This window comes from Nicotiana sylvestris, chromosome 8 (genome assembly GCF_000393655.2).
Source record: "Nicotiana sylvestris chromosome 8, ASM39365v2, whole genome shotgun sequence".
NCBI lineage: Eukaryota > Viridiplantae > Streptophyta > Magnoliopsida > Solanales > Solanaceae > Nicotiana > Nicotiana sylvestris.
The window spans coordinates 140,439,098-140,444,748 of NC_091064.1; the positions used below are offsets into that span (position 1 = coordinate 140,439,098).

The 5,651-nt window shown below is 43.6% G+C and overlaps 1 long non-coding RNA gene across 1 annotated transcript; it reads left to right on the forward strand.

Moving 5' to 3' along the window:
- Positions 1–340: 340 nt before the first annotated feature.
- LOC138876516 (uncharacterized) lies at positions 341–1,842 on the forward strand. The gene is made up of 2 exons (XR_011401823.1): positions 341–599; positions 1,524–1,842. It is a non-coding gene; the product is annotated as an uncharacterized lncRNA (long non-coding RNA).
- The last annotated feature ends 3,809 nt before the right edge of the window (positions 1,843–5,651 follow it).

A 5,651-nucleotide genomic window follows, 5' to 3' on the forward strand; every position in this document is an offset into this window, starting at 1 on the left:
GTGACATGCAAGGTACTATATGCCCATGCTAGAAAATTGTATAAGGTATGTGAAAAGTAAGTAATATTTTAAGTAAGTGAGAATAATTCTAAATTTTTTGGGTAATTGGTTAATTGCCGAGTAACAGGACATTACCTGATTAACTAATAAGTGGATAAAAACTTAATAATTATCCCTCACCCCACGTGGCAGCAAGCCACTTTCCATAAGATGAATATTAGTCACCTTTAGTTAGGTGGCAACTTAATAGGTTCATTATAAGTCATTTTCATGACTAATGTTTTCACCTACTAAAAACACTACAATTAGCACCTTAGCAAGAAAGCTCCAACATCACATATGAACGTTCTTGTTTGAAAGCTTTCAACATTCTTGCTTGAAAGCTCACAAAATGTCAAGAATTCCATAACAACATCAAAAAGCTCCAGCATCAAATATGAACATATAGACAAAACGTTAGAAATTCCAACAAACTTTGAACGACCAAATCAATTACAGCAAGAATTATTAGCACCTTAGCAACGTAAAATTTTGCGGTTCTAAAGGAGTACGGTGCAACCTTTTTCCAAGAATATCATATGGGTTTTTTGCTACTCCAGGTATGTTAAGGTCATCCCTTCTTTCTTTTGGCATGATCCAAATTATACTGACGAAACGAGCAAACACACAGTTTCCATAAATTACTCTATTCATAGAATTATTAGGGGTGTCTATATTATTGATTCCCCATGAAAATTATTATTGTTTTCTGTTCATGGGTCTCAGAATAATACGCAGTTGGAAAGGTTTATCTGGAAGGAATATTGAGATTATTACGTATTTTTCATACATTTCACTCATGTGCACTGACCCATGACCAGATGACATTATATACGTGTATATATGTAAATATATGTATATCGGATATGGAAAAAGGTTACGACGTTATATACGCACCACCACCTGATCAGTTGGTATATGATAGTGATGTTGCCCACAATGGCTGAAATATGATTCAAACGATGTTATAGATGCGTATATATGTAAATATATTTAAATGAGATATATGAAAAGGTTACGGCGTTATATATGCGCCACCACCTAATCAGCTGGTATATGATAATGATGTTGCCTATAGTGGCTGAAATATGATTCAAACGACGTTATATACGCATATATATATTTATGTATATATATGGATATGTGATATGGGAAAGGTTATGGCGTTATATACGCACCACCACCTGATCAGCTGGTATACAATGATGATTTTGCCCACAGTGGCTGATATGATATGATGGGATGCCCTCAGAGGCTGATGATGTTATGTAACATGTACATATGCACGACATGGCATTCATACGCATATGCATGACGCTAAAAGTAATTTATAATTTTACAAATTTATTCATACTTACAGGTTGAGTCATGTACTCTATATTTCTTCCATGTCTCTTATGTACTTATTTATGTGCCTTACATACTCGGTACATTATTCGTACTGACATCCCTTTTGCCTGGGGACGCTGCGTTCATGCCCACAGGTCCCGATAGATAGGTGGAGAGCCCTCCAAGTAGGCTATTAGCTCAGCGGAAGATGTTGGTACGCACCATTTGCTTCGGAGTTACTTGTTTGATTAGTGTGATTTTGACGTGTATTGTTTGTTATGGTGGGACTCTATCCCGACCTTTATGACATTTATGTACTCTTAGAGGCTTGTAGACATATGTCGTGTATGTGAAAGATTGTACGGCCTTGTCGGCCTATGTTTTGAGTTTATAAATAATTATGTTGGCCTATTTGGCTTGTATGTCATGTGTATATGATGATGTAATAAGAAAAATACGTTACGTTGGTGCTCAGTTGAGTAAGGTACCAGGTGACCGTCGCGACCCATTGGTTTTGGTCGTCACAACCCTAAACCATCTGATCTAGACGTATAGTCCTCGTCTTCTTCACGGGGGCTTAATCAAGCTTCGTTGTCGAGCCCCGAGATCCCTTTTTGCTTGCACCGAAGAGTTTAGGGTTGAGGGGTGGTTAAGCCGATTCGTTCGAGTGAGGACGTCTGACCTGATTCCAGTGTAAAAGATGTCATTCCCTGAGAAGTGGAATGTCGGGCGTAGGTAAACATGGTGTCTTTGCTCCTTCTTAGCAATATCTCCTTATGCGTATAACTTTGTTTTTCTTGTCTTTTCAGCCATAGCGATCTACCCTGGTGCGTTGTCAGATTTCCAGGGTTGAGTTGGTCGTTTGTACTCAATTTTCCCATATATCAAACGAGCGTGGCGAGATTTATCTCGAGCTCGGTGGGAAACCAAAGACCATGGTGAGCCTTGAGCCTTGATGCATCCGTGTATTTTGACGCATCTTGCTGGTAGTAGCTTTCTCTATCCTTTGCATTTAACCTTTGCATCTATGTAGGTCTAGGGAGAAATCCCACTGATGAGGGAGGCACCGTCCGTTGGAGGGGACGTTCTGGTGCTTGGCGAGAAAAAGAAAAGGCAGAGAGTCTATCTTTTGGGCCACCGGAGCCCAAGAGGGTCAAGTTGGAGGATTCCAAGGTTACCTAGAAGTTTCGACCTCCAAGGCGACAGGAAATCCCCATGCTAAAAGTGAGGGAGAAAGCAGCTTCTCGGCAGCCCCCGAAAAGTGTTTGGACCTGATCGATCCTCAGGCCATGTGGATGGATGCTTTCGGACAAGAGTCAGATGTCGTCGTGGCCCAGATTCATCACGGTAAAGCAATGGATGGGGTATCGAGCACTGCCTCCAAATTGGCACGGTAAAGCAATGGCTGGGGTGTGCTTGGAAGGAAGTTCGGAGGGGCCTCGATCTAGGACCCAAAGTGAACAAGGGACGGAGATTTTTGCCAACCCTGTTAGCCCGTTGATTGTTGTCGATTCTCCTCACGGGGAGATCCTTCCATCTTACGAAGTGCAAAACACCCCTCGCAAGGAGCCTTCTAAGGTAGGAGCACTGATCAAAGGCAGAGATGCACTCGAGAGGCCGGCAACCATTCTCGAGGGTAGTTCCAAGGTCGATGCTTCATCCAGTTTTGGCGAGATAGGCAGACCTTGTGAGTGGGTAACTTCTGCTAACCTTGTCCGCCGCTTTGGGCCGCTCCGGCATTCGTTTTCCTAACTTGTCTCTTTTTATAGTTTCAGGTCGAAATGCTTTATAACCAGGCTCTCACCCAGTATTAGGATGATGTGAGTCGTCATAAACGAGAGAAAGCCTATTTTACCGAGCAGGTTATTCATCCCCTATTTTTACTATTATTTGAGCCCTTGTGAGATTTCATTGCTTTTAATTTCTCGGGCCTTGATTTGTGCAGTTTGGGAAGGAGAATGCCCTGCTAAGAGGGGAACATCGGGCTAGAGATACTGAAATCTCCAAGCTTAGTCGGCACGTGAGGGAGGTGGCTTCCAAGAGGGACAACCTTCAGGGGAGAGTTACCTTGATTGAGCGTCAACTCTAGGACGCGAAGGAGGCTAGTGACAAGTATAAGTGCCTCTATTCCAAACTGGTGACTGCATTGGTTCGGATCAAAGCTGACGCCGAGGGGCTTGTATATTTGCATGGGGGAGGAGCAGTCGTCGCGGATTCTTGCGTTGAGAGGATGTTTGAGGGAGTTGGACCGACTTTACCTCGAGCCGCGGATCATGCCTGGCCAGATTCCCGAAAGTAGATCATTGGGGACGCATTGGAAAACAACTCGAGTGGTGTTAAAATGGGGGTGGATCCCCGTAGAGAAAGGACACCATTGAGAAGGGGCCGTCGGGGGACTCGTAATCACCTGGGTGCAACCCTTGGGGAGCTGTTGAGGCTGCCTGCTCGGCAATAGATTAGGATTTTTGTTGTTTTTTTCTGTCAATCTCCCTGTTTGTATATATTAAGTTTATTTTGGCATACGTATAAAGAGAATCCCGCGGCTTCGTTTTCCTTATCCCCCCTTTATGCTCTGAATTCAGCAAGAATTGGCGAAAGAACCTTAGACCCGCGATATAGCACTATGTCCCATTTAGGCCGGCTCGAGAGTTGTCACGTGACTTGCCGATGCGGCCTTCAGTGTGAACTACCGTGAGAGCTCTTGCACTTTTGCCAAACTGTTTTATGTTGAGTTTCCGGGTCGAGTTTTGTCTCGAGCCTACTCGATCTTCAATCTCCTGTGCCTGCATGGTCGGGTGATGATGGTTTTTATCCTTTGCCCCTGGGCATTTGTATTTTGCCTGTTTTTGGGTTTAGTCTCCGAGTAGTGTTGCGAATCGAGCTTCAATTAACCCTCAATCTTTTTCGTTCCTGCATGGGCGGATGGCGATGGCTCTTGCGCCTTGGGTCGAAGCGACCTTTTGAGTATGCGTCCCGGAGGCTCGTTCGGCTGGCGATAATAGCACTTATGATGTTCTCTTAGGCATGTGTAGTTAACTATTTTGGATCCGGTATCCGAATCGGGTCACGACTCGAGCTCATTTTAATCCTCAAGTTTTGAATTTTCAAGCTGGCGATAATGGCTCTTACGCTGTTTGGTCATTTCAACCTATTAGTGTGCGGCTTGGAGGCTCATTTGGCTGGCAACAATGTGTCTTACGCTTTTGCTCGTGGGCATATTGTAGGATTTTTTTTCCTCTCGTTAAGTTTTTTTTTGAAATAATTTAGCCTGAACCGTCATCAAATCGGGAAGAACCTCGATTTTAAGTCGTTAGAGGCGATGTTCGAGCACCTCAGAAGGTTTTTAGTACGTAAGTTGATTAACTCAAAGCCTTGTGATTTGGAGTTGACATGGTCGAAGCTCATTTACCTGTTGAGGGAAGCTTGTTTTCACCGGTTCTTTTTGAATTATATTCAAAGTAATGGCCTTCGATTTTGTTAGCGACAGTCAGGCATCCCTGAGTCGCATTAATTTGGCTGGAGAAGCCATTTTGACCGCAGACATATGTGTTTGGACGGAGCCATTTTTGATCCCGAGTGATAGTTTAGGCGTCTATAACGAGGGTATGCCCTTTCGGGATTCTTACACATGCAACGTATAGACTAAACTTCGGGATTGAGTTTTATGCCTATTGTAAGGTCTTACAAAAATTTTATGTCTGTTGAGGTCTTACAGTTTTTCATGCCTATTGAGGTCTTACAGTTTGTCATGCCTGTTGAGGTCTTACAGTTTTTGTTTCTATGCAAAATAGATATGGTTATACCGAGTCTGCCCGCTCGGGGTCTTATGGCTTCGGGTTTTCTAGTGTATGGCGATTGACGCTAGTCTCCGAATCACTGAATTTGCTTAGGCTCGAAGGCCGTTATTCGTGAGCTCGGAATTGGCTTGTTGGGGTCTTATGATCCCGGAGTTCCGACCCTGGGATTGTGCGGGTGCCAAATTGTTGATGCTAAGTCTCCGAGTATTTCGGGATATATTTGGTGGAGGGACCCGTGCTATGAGCATGTTGAATTCTTCTTTTTTTGTAGTACGAGATGTTGAAAAGATATTCTTTAATTGCTTGGCATAAATACATATTGTTGGGTTGCCGTAAGCCCGGCTCAGGCGGACACAGTTCGCTCGACCATTCGGCCCGATACGTTATTTCCTATTGGAGCCTCATTCGTCATTTCTTGGGAAATGTGTGGACGTTGCCTCGTTAAAAACCTTGCCGGTAAAAACCCGTTTCGAGATAAAAGACTTG